Below are 18,336 nucleotides of genomic sequence, written 5' to 3' on the forward strand. Positions count from 1 at the left end.
GCATGGTTTAAGCTTTTAACCAGAGCAAGTTAAACATAATGCATTTTATTTTAGGACTGAAGAAATGGAACTAGGAATCTGTAGGGTCTAAAATTGGCAGTGAGGCGCCAAAAATACCCACTATAGGTTCTGCCCGGATGTCTTCTCAAAGATACTTCACATCTGTATCAATTACAATATATTCATAAGTGAACTCTTCATTTTATTTTGCTGAAACTTACTTTTTCATCTATATTTACTATCATGGTAAAGTAGCAAATAATCAATTGTGAATCACTGATTATCAGGGGACTGATTTTTATAGATGAAGAAGAAGAAACATTCCACAGGAATCTCATTAATTACCCTAATAATCACTCTAGAACCTAAAGAATCTAAGCTAGAATTTTGTAGGTTTACTATAGTCTACTTCCAGTGCCACTTACTTTTTTACCTTCTGTAAATTCACAAAAATTTTAGATATGTTAAAAGAATCCCTTCTTTACTACATATAAGTCAAGATAAATATATGGGCTCAGTCTGCCATCTTGAAACGGAAGTTTGTATAATCATGTTCTGTTTTCCAACCATTCAAATACAACCAAAAGTACAATCTAATATAACTTAAGTTAAAAATTCAACATGTGCAGTATTCCTTATTTTATGGTTTTATAGAAAATCTGTGTTGTAGAAAAGTTTCTTTATGACAAATCATTTTTTTTAATTGCCATTTTGGTATAAAGTTCACCATCTTAGCATGGGGGAATATCGTAGGAAACTGAAAGTGAAATATTTTGTATAGGATAAATATACTGGCTATCTTTATTCTTGCATACATGGAAGAAGGATGACTATTAAAATCATTAAAATGCTGTGTAATATTTCATGATAATATTCCGTGTTTTAACCATCTTTCTGATCAACATTCAATCATTGTTTGCCTTCCTCCAGGCCAAATGGGTATTTCTTCCAAAATGAACTCCGTGTTTTCCTGAATGTGAATGCAACTTTGCAATAAGCCATAATGATTAGTACCCTTACTACAATATGAGCAAAGAAAGTGTCCATCAAGAGGGGATAAAATCAGTTCTTACTGATCTTACTAAACAGTAGGTGTCCCACTATATGGTGGGGTATAGATTGAAAGTATGTAAGTGTTGGAGGTGGACAACCCTGGATCATCTTTTGGCTACTGGTATCAAAATCAACATCTTACTTAATTTTTCTGAACTCATTCAGTATATAAATGAAAAATCATTAGTATTTCAAAGGTGGTTATATTTGTTGCAATGATTATTAGTTTTCTTATTTCCTACAAAATAATATACCCTCAATTGACAATTATCTAAATTAATATATTTGTGTTCTATAAAATTAATTTAATGTTTATATTTAATATTATATATATGACAGATTGAGTTATAAAGCATATTTACTTTAAGCAATTATTACTATACATGACATATTGTTTCCTGATTTGCCTTGATTAGTAATATGGAAATACATATGGGTGATATTTATTACATATTTAAAATACAAATGAAATGACACAATTTCTTAGGGTTTGGAAAATTATATTTCCTTAGTCATATTACTTTTGATTGCTTTGTGATACTTCATCTTAAACTCATATTTTAGTGAGGTGAGATTATGCAGGGTAGCTCAAAGTGAATATTATATGAAAAGCTTGGATTAAGATCATGTTTCCTCAAATATTTATTTGAAACTTCTGTGAAATCTTAATGTATCACACATTTATCAGGTGACTAAGTTTAGTTCTCAACACTTCATACTCTGCCATTTCATCTATATTATTAACTTTTGTTTGTTTTATTTAACATTCAAATAATTGGACTGAATTTAGAGAAAAGGGAAGGTTATCAAAATATTCGAACAGTTCAATCTGTGATTCAGTCAAAGAAAAAAATTTTAAACCCCGAATTAAATGTATTAATTTCATTACTTTGAATAATTTAATAGCATCATTAACAATTAAGATAATTATTGCTGTAAGTAACATAAAATCACATTTCATCCAGAGTGAACAATAAGGACAATTTACCATCTCACATACCAAGAATTCTCAGCATTGGGTGACCCAGAGCGTCTAAGTCAGCAACTTAATATCATCATTAAAAATGCAGTTTTTTTTAATCTATTCACTCTGCCACTCCAAATGTGTGGCCTTGGCCTCAGGCTGGTGTACCTCATCTCAGGGTGACTGTCACCATTCCAGCAGTAACATGAAAGAGGCAAAACCCTCTACCTCATGTAAAAGGACTCCTTCTTCCTGATTAAGAGCATACAATCTTTCTCAGAAACTCCCCAAGAGACATTTCCTCCTATTACCTTGACCTCTAAACAAATCACTGACATGGAACCTGGAACTGCACAATTGGCTTAGACTGATAGGAATTCAAGTCTAAGTCATGTGGGAGAGGTTGACACCTAAATAAAATGGAAGTGAGCCAAACATGGATGACGTGGTGAATGGCTCCTGGATAGGCCATAACCAATCCTTACAACCAAGTAAGTTAAATTTCTCCCACACTGCCCTAAATAATAATATAATCTAATTTTTATATAATTTTTAATCATATAATCTAAATTTTAATCTGACACCTCTGATGCTTGACTATTACCTAAAATATTCTAAGAAGTGATCATCGAGGATCTATTGACATCTCCTACATGAAACAGCTTGGACGGCCTGCTTTTCTCTAAATCTAGAAAATGACGGACTGGGATATTCAATTCCAACAACAGGGCAAAGTTATGTCCCAAATGAAGGGTTCAGGGCGAACAAAAACAGGTAACCACCTCCATCCCTTTATTTGCTCACGTATTCTTTCGTTAATACATAAGAAGCTTCCCATTTACTATGTGCAGATAATGGATGAAGTGCTAGAGATAAAAAATAAAACAAAAAAAAATCTGAATAAGACAATACTCTGAAAATCACAACAGCTGAGTAAAAATCAAATAAATTATTATAAACTGTGATGAGTTTTGTAGAAGACGTATGAAAAATGTGCTATAGAGACATATAGGAAAAGCATATAACTTAGAGGTAAGCTTCAGAGGTCAAATAGAGCTTTCACCTGCCAGAAAAGTTGCTGTCTGTGAAGAACAAGGGAGTCTTAAAGCATTCGTTGGCTAAGTGAAATGGCTAGAGAGACAGTGTTCTGGGTAAATTAACCCTGGATGTAAAAGTGTACATGCACGTGTGCGTGTGTGTGTGTGTGTGTGTGTGTGTGTGTGTGATGAGAGAAAGAAAAGGAAGGAGACAGAGACTGATTTGAAGATTGAAGAGCACAGGACCCTAGATAGCAAAAAGTAGTAAGAAACATGAAGTGGGGAAGTTGGGGCCAAATTACAAAGGGCCTTTTCTATCAGATCAAAGAGTTTGAAATAGAGCCTTGAAGGCATCAGAAAGTCATTAAAGGATTTTGAGTAGGATAATGACACAGTTATATTTGCAATTTAAGGTTCATGCTGTCTCAAATGTAGAAGTTAAATTGTGGCTAGGAATAGATTAAAGACAGAGAGAATGATTAAGAGGCTGTTTTGAGTAGCATGGATGAGAAATTAGAATGTCTGAAGCTAGGTAGTGGCAGACAGTGAGGTTAAAAAGGAAGGGAAAATTTTGAGAGATATTTAAAGGTAATATTGCTGGGAGTTGGTGAGAGAAGATTTTGTGTGGAAGTAATTCAAAATGAGGAATCAAGGGGGCTTGCTAAATTTCTGACTTGAGAAAATTCCTCAGGGGTGCTGTCATTCATGAGATCAGGATATTCAAGAGGAAGAGGTTTGGTAAGTCATCAAAGATCTGCCATGCACTCAGCACCACAATGTACCAAGCAGATTTACTTGCTTGACAGAACGCTTCCTCTCTATTTTCAATTTGGAATAAAATCATTTCTTTACATATCATCCAATATATACCATGTTAGTGAAAGCATTGCTGAAATCCTCCCACCACATCTTCAGTGTGACTCTTGTCTCTATCCCTGATATGACATACCCCACAGCTTATGGCACATGCTTATCTGGACAACCAGTCTATGAGCTGCTTCTAGACATAATGCTCTCATATTCATGTTTGAAACTCCCCAATGCCTAGCCCCCTCAAATACTTGCATATAATAAGCACTCAATAAATGGCTTTTGAATTAAGCCAAAAAATAATATTCTTCATTGAATTCCTTTAAAATGAAAACAATAGATGTTTTTTGGTCCTCGTGTTGAGTTGAAGGTAAGGTCATTTCTTGCCAGCAGGCTATGACTGACTTTAATTAAACATTTTATACCATTCATCTGCTGCTGGGTAACATGCCTTTTAAAACACAGGAAACATTAATCTGCAGATGAATAGTATAAAATCTTTTTACAATATTTTCCTCAGTTACAACGAGATTATATACTAACCACAATATTTCTGCTCTGTTCTAGAATCATAGAAGAATGCATACTATCAATAGACACCTACAGTGAGGGTAATAATGTGCATATGGTGTGTTATAACATCCTTATGCTAGTTTCAAAAACTAAGAGAATAAAAAAATAAAAAGTGGAGAATGTTATGACTTAAACAATACAAGCATGTGCATTAAGTCAGGTCTTTAAAGGACAGATTTCACATGTGGGAAACATAAGTGAGCGCATTATGTGTTTCACTGTGTGGTAACCCCTTATCCTCCTTCATTTGGTTGACCTGTATCATTGCACTGTGGGTGTCCAATATTGTTCTCTAGGTGGGAGTGACAGGAAGAAGGTACGGTAGGCAATGTGTTAACCAGACAGCAACCTGTATCAGAGCAGAGGAAACAAGGATGGTGCAGCTCTTACCATGACCTGGAGTGTAAGTATGCATTGCTCAGGTTGATAAAATTGCACAGCGATGTGCAAGAAATAACAGGTTAAAGGTATTAAAAAATTAAAGGCAGAAGTGCTAAACAAGAAAACAAGCTTGAAATGGTTTTAGAGCTGGAGAATGACCAATTGTCTTCAGTTGATTTTCAATCTTTCCTTTGGCAGACAGGAGAGTGGTATGGATATCTTGGGGGTCAAATGTACTCTCTACTCTCACCTTTCTGTTGATGCTCATCTGGGAACAACTTTCCTGTTCTCTATTTTAGTAGGTAAGTTGTTATGTTTGTTTTGTATGATCAGCTCTGATTTAAGGTTTTGGCTATAATTTCAAGTTTGATGATGCAGAGGTTTCCACATTTAAAGATTTTTTTTTTTTTTTTTTTTTTTTTTTTTTTTTTTTTGACAGAGAGAGATACAGCGAGAGAGGGAACACAAGCAGGGGGAGTGGGAGAGGGAGAAGCAGGCTTCCCGCGGAGCGGGGAGCCTAATGCGGGGCTCGATCCCAGGACCCTGGGACCATGACCTGAGCCGAAAGCAGATGCTTAACGACTGAGCCACCCAGGTGCCCCGAGGTTTCCACATTTAAAGTACTGATGATCACAACTCTCAAGATAACTAAGCCCTCTCTTTTTTCTTAAAAGATTCTTCTCTTGTCTTCCAAAATTTGTGAAATTCCTCTTTGTAATCTCCTGGACTCTTTTCTCATTCTACAATATTTGGCCAAGGGATCTTATCCTTGTTCACTCTATACTTTGCTTTGATATTTAGATTTTATGCGAACTAAATACTTGATCTCTCTACTTACAAATTTCGTAGGAACCTCAACCTTAAATTTTGTTTAACTCAATCTTTTATCTCTCCCCTCCACATCCAGTCACAATCATAATTTTTCATCTCCCTCATCTAAATCATTTCCAAATTTTTAATACTTAACCTTCAAAACACACCTTAAATTCTTCCATTTCTTCCCATCTGCATTGGGATCAGTCAAATCCAAATCACCATCATTTCTCACCTGGACTATGTAAAAGAGCTTCCAACTGATCTCCAAGCTTCCCCTTTCATGCAAACTTTGCCAACCCACCCATTTTTCTCATGGCAACAAAAATGAAATTTTAAAAATGATATATAACATGTTGTCACCCTTCTGTCTAAAATCTTTTAGTTTCTTTACGTCTCTACATTTGCAATAATATTAGTTCATTCACCCAGGACCATTCTTCTGCTTGCTCAGTGAATATATATTATATAGGGCTTGTATCAATTCATAGGGTATTCCAAACTTTTTTCAGCTTACAAATTTTGAATATGATTTTTGCACATGCCATTTTTCTTCCTTCCTGGAATGTTCTCCCTCCAATCTTTTCTTTGCTTACTTCTCTTCATTCTTCACATTGCCATTAAGACACTATTTCCTCATGGACAGAGTCTAGACAGTGATCATGTAAAATTAATGCCACTGTCCACCATTATTTCCTCTCAGAAAACTTTTACTTCACATAAATTGTTGTAATATGACTATTTGTGTATGTATGTATATATGTATGTATGTATGTATGTATTGCCAGTCTCTTTTGCTAAGCTTAGGACTCAAAAATGAAAGGGATGTCTTCTATCCCAGAACTTTGAACAGTGCTTTAAACATTGTAGGAGACCAATAATCACTTGTGGAATAATGAGCTAATATTATGACCTTTTATATGTACAAGCATTCTCAATTTCCTTAATCACTTCATGAAACACTGTAAGATTATAAATTGTAGAACATTGTTTAGAAATTGTTGCAAATCATTTTTTGTTTAATTATTTGTATTTTTCTTTATAGGTTGCTATTGGTAGAAATAAGGTTTTTTTTTTCTCTTGTTTAATGTTTAATCTCCATGTGTATTCAGGACAGCATTGCAAATTATACTGTAGGTGTGACCCAGAAAAACATTTTTAGAAGCGTGACATCTATCAGGTTTGTGTTAATTATATAATAATCACTTTAAGACTGGATTGCTGAGCAGATACAAAAGACTCAAACAGTTTTTACTCCAGGATCTCCTTTGTCAACAGTACAAACATCAACAACAAAGGAAAGGTATGCATTGAAAAGCCTCAAGAGATCTCAGGTGCAGTGGTCTTCCCACAAATGGGCCAGGTCAAAAAAGATGTTTATTGTCATTTGGCCTTGAACCATCAGCAAAAGACCCTGGTACCAGGAAACCCACATTTTGTTTGTGTTGGAGATCTCTATGGTGAGCTGCTTATGTAGACATGTTTGGTTATTCTGTCTATGCCACCAGCCCTAACTGTTGAACTCCCCCTATCCCTAGGCTCCATAAAAACCAGATACCAATCATAAATTTTACTATTACTACTAAACAATGTTGACAGACTAGAAATCATTTGTTCCATGGTTTCATGGTTTGGCCAAGAGTCAAGCATGCAATCAACCCAGGCCAGCTGATACACATACTTTGCAAGTGAGACTAGAACTTAGAATATGCATAATATTTTATAAAATTCTTTTATACATTGGCACATTTAAATTTCACACTGGTAAGGGGAAGGTACTATACTTTCTATTATAATATAGAAGGATGTCAAACTCAGAAAAATTATGACTTACGCTGAATCAAATAGCAAACAGGAGCACTGGAAATCAAACATGTATCTTCAGATGTTAAACCCAAGTTTGTTTGTTTGTTTGTTTTCTGTTTTGCTAAAACTGGCATCCACATTATCTACTTTCTTCAGATTTCTCTGAAATGCCTTTAAAATATTTGATAAAATAGCAATTCTATTCCCAGTACCTTGTGAAAATTTACCCTGTAAATTCTCAAAATTTTGTATATTCCCTATTTCTTTCCTCTTTAAATAAAATGTAAATAATTAATTTCAGGCCATCCATCAATTCATGATCTTTACAACTCCTCAAGACTTACTATATTACTTTTTTGTTGTTGTTTTTCCCATGAAGAGCAACTTTGGGGAGTGGAAGGAGTATGAAGTTGCCTTATTAAATAATTTCCATCTCAGAGAATTCATTACATATATACCATGTTGTGGGAACAAAGATTATCCAGATTTAGAAAGCTTTGCAAAAAATACTTGCAGTAAGTGAATGTGTATATGTGTTTTCAATTATTTTATTGATTTCTATTACTGTAGTCTTCTGCTACCAAGCAGGCACTTCTTTGCAAATCTTTACACTTAAACAGCTTCTAGTATGGAGATCTTCATAAGTTCTCTCTCTCATTAATTAGCTTCAAGGAATCAATACTGAATCTTTGGATCTAATTTAATTTAATTTAGCCATTATTTATTTTCCCTCCTTAGGGCTTAGCGAAATGGTAGAACAGAAAGCTATTTTGTTTGGCTATTTGCTTTGAATAAAACATTAAATATCACCAACTTAAAGAAACAGTATAGGATTTAGAATTAGAAACCATGGGTTTCAGTCCTTCCTTTTATTTATTCATCCATTTATTCATTCATTCATCCATTCATTCCCTTCATCCATTCATTCCATTCATTCCCTTATATAAAATGTGCAAAAAGAATGATCCACTTGACGGAATTATTTGAAGGAAGAAATTAGGTTGTGCAAGCAGAATTTTTTTTTTCAAATTAAATTTGAAACTGCTAACTTTTAGTTGCATTTTTTAGTTACAAATGTTTTTCTTCTTGAACAAAATATAATATCTCCATTTTAAGATGGTAAACATGATAAAATACTCCATTTATCTCCTTCTTTCTGATAACCAATTGAAAAGGTAGTAAAGAAATACAAAAGCCTAATTATATAGAGAATAAGAGAAATGACATCGATAAACGTGAGACTTGCATATATTTCTAGAAAGTATATATTAGATGGAGGGATGGTTAATGGGTGAAATATAGCAGCAGGGGAAAAAAAGTAGTAAAAAACTATTTTCTCCTTGTCCATAATCAAGACAAAGGAGAAAATAGTCAAATGTGATGTTATCTGCCAAGAGTCTGATAACTCAAAGATGGTGGGGCTGTAATTTGCACATTGAAGGAGAAGTAGAACTGAAAAGGTCTGTAAATGAAAAAGTCTAGCCTAATCATCTTTCTCACCATAATTTCTAATGTCTTCCTACTTATCCAGGAAATATCTTGGCATGTTCTTTTATAAGGAGATTGAATAAATTATCTTGGGATAACAAGGGCAGATTTTGAGGGTGTTAGTACTTCAGAAAAAAAGACTTCTCATTTAGAAATTCCAAAGGCTATTCAACCAGTCCTATCTTCATACATTATTTCCTGGTAGTTTTCCTCTCTTGTTTTTAAAAATGAATAGGAACTGGAGGGTATTATGCTGAATGAGATAAGTCAATCAGAGAAAGACATGTATCATATGATCTCACTGATATGAGGAATTCTTAATCTCAGGAAACAAACTGAGGGTTGCTGGAGTGATGGGGCATGGGAAGGATGGGGTGGCTGGGTAATAGACATTGGGGAGGGTATGTGCTGTGAGTGCTGTGAATTGTGACACTGTTGAATCACAGACCTGTACCTCTGAAACAAATAATACATTATATGTTAAAAAAAAAAAAGAAGAAGAAGAAGAAGAAGAAGAAGAAGATAGCAGGAAGGGGAAAATGAGGGGGATGAAATTGGAGGGGGAGACAAACCATGAGAGACTATGGACTCTGAGAGACAAACTGAGGGTTCTAGAGGGGAGGGGGGTGGGGGGATGGGTTAGCCTGGTGATGGGTATTAAAGAGGGCACATACTGAATGGAGCACTGGGTGTTATACGCAAACAATGAATCATGGAACACTACATCAAAAACTAATGATGTAATGTATGGTGATTAACATAACATAATAAAAAAAAAAAAAATGAATAGGACCCCAGAGATTACCAGGTACTTGGGGGGAAAAAAAGCTGATTACCCATGAGAAAAACAATAGGAAAAAATTTGACACCAGAAGAAATATATAATTCTGGAAAGAGAAGGGAAAAAGTCCTCAAGAAGTTACAAAATAGGATTCTTCTTTAAAATTATTGAAGTATAATTACCATACAGTGCTATGTCAGTTTCAGATGTACAGTGTAGTGATTCAACAGTTCTGTACATTACTCAATGACAAGCATCTCTCAATCCCCTTTATCTATTTCACCCATCTCCTCACCTACTTCCCCTCTGGCAACTACCAGCTTGTTCTCTGTATTTAAGAGTCTGTTTTTCTACTTGTTTCTCTTTTTTCTTTAGTTGTTCTTTCCTTTCCTTTCCTTTTCTTTTTCTTTTTCTTTTTTTAGTCCAGATACCATTATTTTAAAAGAGAGACATAGAAATTATTTACATGATGAAAGATTTCACAACTTCACTCGAATGGGAAGCTTCACTTGATGCCATTTCAACAATGATTTATTTCAGTCTACATACTTTCTGTGAATGTCACCATCTCTAAATAAGAAATAATTCTTGTCATCTAGAACTACTTTGGTGCCTCCATATTCTGGGAGAAGAATTTTATCTCCAACTTTCACACTAACTGGTTGACTCTGTCCACCCTTTCTTCAGAGCTTTTCCTTGAGAGGTTTCTAGAAGCATAATGCCTCCTGTGGTTACAGTTTCTGATGTGCCCTTTCTTTCTTTCTTTTTCTTTCTTTCTTTCTTTTTTAAAAGATTTATTTATTTATTTATTTATCTATTTATTTATTTATTTATTTGCGAGAGAGAGCAGAGTGAGTGAGAACACAAGTCAGGACCCTTGGATCATGATCTGAGCCAAAGGAGATGCTTAACTGACTGAGCCACCCAGGCACCCCTCAGCTGTGCCCTTTCAACTAAAACTCAGGCAAAGAGAGAAAGAAACTTTTATAAATGCCTGTCCTGCATGAGTCCAGCTTGCTGAAGTTGGTTCTCTGCTCTCAAGCTGCCACAGCCTGTGGCAAGAAGACCTACGTCTGATACTCGGGAGCATTTCCTTTTTATTCTTTCTTAGAATTTCCATTTGTTTCCTTTATGACTCATCTGTTTTTGTATGTCACCCACTTTTTCCATAAGAGTTCTTAGCATTCTTAATCATAGATATTTTAAATTTCTGATCTGATCATCCTAACATCATTGCTGTATGTGAGTCTGGTTCTGGTGGTTACATTGTCTCTTCAGACTGTTTTTGTTTTGTTTTGTTTTGTTTTTTAATCATGCCTTGTATCTTTTTGTTGAAAGCCAGACATGATGTATTGGGAATAAGGAACTAAGGAAAACATGCCTATAGTATGAGGTTTTGTGTTTATCTGGCTATAGGAGTTAGGCTATGTTTACTGTTTGCTGTAGCTATAAGGTCAGAGGCTAAAATTTCCTCTTGTATTCTTTTTTGTCTCCCTGTTGTCTTTTGCTTTTCCTTGACTGTTAAAATAGGGCCTGAAGGTTATAGTAATTAATCTGTAATTTCCTGTTATTATATAGGAGGCTTATTGATGTGAAGAACAAGTATGGGAGAAGCATTCTATATTCCAATGATTAGGTTTTAGTGAGCTTGAGTTGAAAATTTTCCTTCCTTCACATCAAAGGCTAGGGCAGGCTGGAATTCTCCTTTCTCCATGTTGGGTAGGCACTGGTTAAACCTTAGTCGGTTAGGCTCTGGTAAAATAGTTTCTCTTGAGTACAGGACTTATAAAAATGAGGAGAGAGAAGCAAGATGGCAGAGGAGTAGGAGACCTAAATTTTGTCTGGTCCCAGGAATTCAGCTGGATAGGTATCAAACCATTGTGAACACCTACAAACTCAACAGGAGATCAAAGAAAAGAATAGCAGCAACTCTCTGAACAGAAAAGCGACCACTTTCTGGAAGGTAGGACGTGCAGAAAAGTGAATCTGAGGCGATATTCGGGAAGATAGATGGCGGGGGGAGGGAGATTCCATCAGCTGCTACCGGAAAGTGATAGAGCCACAGAGCACAAAATCGGAACTTTTAAAAGTCTGCTCCACTGAGGGTCATTGCTCCAGTGGCTAAGCGGGTGGAACCCTCACTGGGACAGGGGGTCTCAGGACCCTCGGGGTCACAGAAAGACCAGGGGTGCCTGAGTGTGGCAGAGCTCCCAGGTATCAGAGCAGGGAAGCCAGCTGCAGAGATGGAGCTGAGGAGTGGGCTCTCAGCCGAGGAGTGGGTTCTCATTTTAGACCCAAAGGCACCTCCAGATTGAAAGTGAGGGAGTAGAAAACCATTCACCATGCTAATGGACATCAACAGAAAGCTGGGGTGGCAATCCCTATATCAGACAAATTAGATTTTAAACCACACTATAATAAGAGATGAGGAAGGACATTATATCATACTTAAAGGGTCTATCCAACAAGATCTAACAATTGTAAATATCTATGCCCCTAACATGGGAGCAGCCAATTATATAAGCCAATTAATAACAAAATCAAAGAAACACATCTACAGTAATACAATAATAGTAGGGGACTTTAACACCCCCTCACTGAAATGGACAGATCATCTAAGCAAAAGATCAACAAGGAAATAAAGACTTTAAGACACATTGGACCAAATGGACTTCACAGATATATTCAGAACATTCCATCCCAAAGCTACAGAATACACATTCTTCTCTAGTGCCCATGGAACATTCTCTAGAATAGATCACATCCTGGGTCACAAATCAGGTCTCAACCTGTACCAAAAGATTGGGATCATTCCCTGCATATTTTTGGACCACTATGCTTTGAAACTAGAACTCAATCACAAGAGGAAAGTTGGATAGAACTCAAATACATGGAAGCTAAAGAGCATCCTACTAAAGAATGAATGGGTCAACCAGAAATTAAAAAAGATATTAAAAAAATTAATGGAAACAAATGAAAATGAAAACACAACTGTTCAAAATATTTGGGATGTAGCAAAGGAGGTCCTAAGAGGAAAGTATATAGCAATACAAGCCTTTCTCAAGAAACATGAAAGGTCCCAAATACACAACCTAACCCTACACCTAAGGACCTGGAGAAAGAACAGCAAATAAAGCCTAAACCCAGCAGGAGAAGAGAAATAATAAAGATCAGAGCAGAAATTAATGCAATAGAAACCAAAAGAACAGTAGAACAGATCAACGAAACTAGGAGCTGGCTCTTTGAAAGAATTAATAAGATTGATAAACCCCTGGCCAGACTTATCAAAAAGAAAAGAGAAACAACCCAAATAAATGAAATCATGAATGAAAGAGGAGAGATCACAACCAACACCAAAGAAATACAATTATAAGAACATATTATGACCAAATCTATGCCAGCAAATTAGATAATCGGGAAGAAATGGATGCATTCCTAGAGATGTATAAACTACCAAAACTGAACCAGGAAGAAATAGAAAACCTGAACAGACCCATAACCACTAAGGGAATTGAAGCAGTCATCAAAATTCTCCCACCAAACAAGAACCCAGGGCCAGACGGCTTCCCAGGAGAATTCTACCAAACATTTAAAGAAGAATTAATACCTATTCTTCTGAAACTGTTCCAAAAAATAGAAATGGAAGGAAAACTTCCAAACTCATTTTATGAGGCCACCATTACCTTGATCCCAAAGTCAGACAAAGACCCCATCAAAAAGGAAAATTACAGACCAATATCCGTGATGAACATGGATGCAAAAATTCTCACCAAAATACTAGCCAATAGGATCCAACAGTACATTAAAAGGATTATTCACCACCACCAAGTGAAATTTATGCCTGGGCTGCAAGGTTGGTTCAACACCCGCAAATCAATCAATGTGATACATATATTTAATAAAAGAAAGAACAAGAACCATATGATCCTCTCAATGCAGAAAAAGCATTTGACAAAGTACAGTATCCTTTCTTGATTAAAACTCTTCAGAGTATAGGCATAGAGGGTACATACCTCAATCTCATAAAAGCCATCTATGAAAAACCTACAGCGAATATCATTCTCAATGGGGAAAAACTGAGAGCTTTTCCCCTAAGGTCAGGAACACAGCAGGGATGTCCACTATCACCACTGCTATTCAACGTAGTATTAGAAGTCCTAGCCACAGCAATCAGACAACAAAAAGAAGTAAAAGGTATCCGAATCAGCAAAGAAGTCAAACTCTCACTCTTTGCAGATGATATGACACTTTATGCAAAAAACCGAGAAGACTCCACTCCAAAACTGCTAGAACTCATATAGGAATTCAGTAAGGTGGCAGGATATAAAATCAATGCACAGAAAGCAGTTGCATTTCTATACACCAACAACAAGATAGAAGAAAGAGAAATTAAGGAGTTGATCCCATTTACAATTGCACCCAAAACCATAAGATACCTAGGAATAAATCTAACCAAAGAGGCAAAGAATCTGTACTCAGAAAACCATAAAATACTCATGAAAGAAATTGAGGAAGACACAAAGAAATGGAAAAATGTTCCATGCTCATGGATTGGAAGAACAAATATTGTGAAGATATCAATGCTACCTAGAGCAATCTATACATTTAATGCAATCCCCATCAAAATACCATCCACTTTTTTCAAAGAAATGGAACAAATAATCCTAAAATTTGTATGGAACCAGAAAAGACCCTGAATAGCCAGAGGAATGTTGAAAAGGAAAAGCAAAGCTGGCGGCATCACAATTCCGGACTTCAAGCTCTAATACAAAGCTGTAATCATCAAAACACTATGGTACTGGCACAAAAACAGATGCATAGATCAATGGAACAGAATAGAGTCCAGAAATGGCCCCCCAACTCTATGGTCAACTAATCTTCGACAAAGCAGGAAAGAATGTCCAATGGAAAAAAAGACAGTCTTTTCAACAAAGGCTGTTGGGAAAATTGGACAGCCACATGCAGAAGAATGAAACTGGACCATTTCCTTACATGACACAAAAAAATAGACTTAAAATGGTTGAAAGACCTCAATGTGAAACAGGAGTCCATCAAAATCCTAAAGGAGAACACAGGCAGCAACCTCTTTGACCTCAGCCGAAGCAACTTCTTCCTAGAAACATCACCAAAGGCAAGAGAAGCAAGGGCAAAAATGAACTATTGGGACCTCATCAAGATAAAAAGCTTTTGCACAGCAAAAGAAACAGTCAACAAAACCAAAAGACAACCGACAGAATGGGAGAAGATATTTGCAGATGACACATCAGATAAAGGGCTAGTATCCAAAATCTATAAAGAACTTATCAAACTCAACACCCAAAGAATAAATAAACCAATCAAGAAATGGGCAGAAGACATGAATGGACATTTTTCCAAAGAAGACATCCAAATGGCCAACAGACACATGAAGAAGTGCTCAGCATTGCCCGCCATCAGGGAAATACAAATCAAAACCTCAGTGAGATACCACGTCACACCAGTCAGAATGGCTAAAATTAACAAGTCAGGAAATGACAGATGTTGGCGGGGATGCAGAGAAAGGGGAACCCTCCTACACTGTTGGTAGGAATGCAAGTTGGTGCAGCCACTCTGGAAAACAGTATGGAGGTTCCTCAAAAAGTTGAAAATAGAGCTACCCTACAACCCAGCAATTGCACTACTGGGTATTGACCCCAAAGATACAAATGTAGTGATCCAAAGGGGTATGTGCACCCCAACATTTATAGCAGCAATGTCCACAATAGCCAAACTATGGAAAGAGCCAAGATGTCCATCAACAGATGAATGGATAAAGAAGAAGTGGTATATATATACAATGGAATATTACGCAGCCATCAGAAAAAAAAAAAAAAAAAAACTTGCCATTTGCAAAGACGTGGATGGAACTAGAGGAGATTATGCTAAGCGAAATAAGTCAATCAGAGAAAGATATGTATCATATGATCTCACTGATATGAGGAATTCTTAATTTCAGGAAACAAACTGAGGGTTGCTGGAGTGGTGGGGGGTGGGAGGGATGGGGTGGCTGGGTGATAGACTTTGGGGAGCATATGTGCTATGGTGAGCACTGTGAATTGTGTAAGACTCATGAATCACAGATCTGTACTTCTGAAACAAATAATATATTTTATTTAAAAAAAGAAGAAGAAAAAGAAGATAGTAGGAAGGTAAAAATGAAGGGGGGGGAATCGGAGGGGGAGATGAACCATGAGAGGTTATGGACTCTGAGAAACAAACCGAGGGTTCTATAGGGGAAGGGGAGTGGGGGGATGTGTTAGCCTGTTGATGGGTATTAAAGAAGGCACGTATTGAGTGGAGCACTGGGTGTTATACACAAACAATGAATCATGGAACACTACATCAAAAACTAATGATGTAATGTATGGTAATTAACATAACATAATAAAATAAAATTTTTAAAAAAATGAGGACAGAGAGCTCTAGCCTTATTTTGAAATAGTTTCTTTTCCCCACTCCCTACTTTAAGAGCAAAGGGATTTTTTCTCAGATCTTCACATGGAGAAACAGGTAGGACTCCTAGAAGAAACCCTCAGGAGAGTGTGGAGACCCCCCAAATTAGGCTCACCTGGATCTATTCCACAGTAAGCCTCCAGGAATTTGTCAATTACAATGTAATATGTTGCTGCTGATATTGGCTTTGTCTTTGATCTTCTGCTCCTGGGTTTTTGCCCCAGTAAGCTGTGATTCTCTGTATCTGACTGTCTCTCTAGTTTCTAGGACAGACATTTACCCTATGAGCTCAATTCTCTGATCTAAGAAGAGTTTTTGATTTTCAGTTTGTTCACATTTTTTCTAGGTGTGAGGATGGGAGCATTGACTTTTAAGTTCTGTCCATGTTGTAGTAAAATCTAAAGCTTCAGGGGTTGCATTTTAATTTCAAAATCTCTGCCCACAGCAATTACTCACTAAGCTTTACTGTTGCAGATCCTTTGACAAAGTCAAAATAAGGATCTGGAAAATTGGAAAATAAAGCAATGTAAGATTAAGAAAGAAAGAAGCAAAAGATAAATACTTCCTGGCTGATTGAATATTAAACCCTCTGTATATAGTAGTAAATTCATAGAGAGGTCTTAATTTACCTACTTTACTCAGACAGTGGTCATTTTTTCCTAGCTTCCAATAGTTTCTTCCTGCAATATGAGTTCTTTTGTTGCCTTTATTTATAGTCATGTTGCCTGCTGTTCTCTTTATGGGCCAATTTACATCTTTTGGGAGTAGACAGGGAAATTTTCAGAATGATTTAGGAACCAGCTGGATACAGTAACTTGCCATGTTTTTTCTCTGCCTATAAAGAGAACATCTGCTAGATATGCTGAGATGGAGTGTGCTTTTGTCTTTAGATTGAATCAGAAATCTTCCTGTATTTCCATTCTAAAAAGAAAATGTTGTAATGGTGCATCTAAATAAAATAAAATAAAAACAACCTGTAGGTAACAATTCGCTAAGACACCATGGCAGAGTTATGTTGTATTTTAGGGTCTTGAATGGAATGCATAGTTACTGTACAGAGTATGGAGCAAAGCGAGCTGAGCCCATGCCTGCTATGGCCTTCTTTAGGTTGTTCAATCTCCTGCTAAGAAAACACAGGAAATATTAATAATCTGACTGGAACTGTCAAGACCACATGGTGGTCTTATGCCAAACAGGCTTAGTGATACTTTAAGAAAAATAATCCTAAACAAGCTGGAGAGAAATCTGACCATAAAATTGTTACCATTTTAAGGTCATTCTTTGAAAAATAGTACACCCATTGGCAGCTAAGATAATAATTCCCACTCTTTTGATTATCGTATATTACTGATAAATGACTATCACTACCTTTCTGTTGTGCCAAATGGTATATAAGAGATGGACACATTTAATCATACACATAAATATAACACATATAGAATTCTTACTTAACAAATTTAAAAATAGATCCTGATTGAATTTAGCTTTTGGTAACTACCGTTACTTCTATAGACTCCTTCCCCCAGCCCCCATCATGTATCAGTATCACAAATAGCCAAATACTCCCTGACATTAAAGATATTCTGTTGATGACAATAATCATCATTTATTTTATTTATTTGAGAGAGAGAGAATGCAAGCATGTGGGGAGGAGCAAAAGGTATGGGAGGGAGAATCCCAAGCAGACTCTGCATTGAGTGTGAGCATGATGTGGAGCTCAATCTCACAACCCTGAGATCATGACCTGAGCAGAATCCAAGAATCATATGCCTCAATAATCATCATTTATACTTTTCTCAAAAGATTTTACTCATTTAAGAGAGAAAGAGAGAGATAGAGCACAAGCAGGAGGAGCAGCAGAAGGAGAGGGAGAAGCAGGCTCCCTACTGAGCAGGGAGCCTGATGCCAGGCTTGATCCCAGGACCCTTGGGGCTATGACCTGAGCTGAAGGCAGATGTCTAACCCACTGAGCCACCCAGGTGCCCCCATCATTTATGCTTTTAATTCTCTGGTTATTTTCTGGTAGCCTACAGGCTTCCAGTTATGGAATGGATAAATCCAGGAATAATAGGCACAGCATTAGGAATATAGTCAATAATACAGTAATAGTAATGCAATGGAACAAATGATAGCTAAAACTTGTGGTGAACATAGTGTAA

The sequence above is a fragment of the Mirounga angustirostris genome, unplaced genomic scaffold, assembly GCF_029215605.1.
Source record: "Mirounga angustirostris isolate CCGP_5_RB_7025 unplaced genomic scaffold, mMirAng1.0.hap1 SCAF_2, whole genome shotgun sequence".
NCBI lineage: Eukaryota > Metazoa > Chordata > Mammalia > Carnivora > Phocidae > Mirounga > Mirounga angustirostris.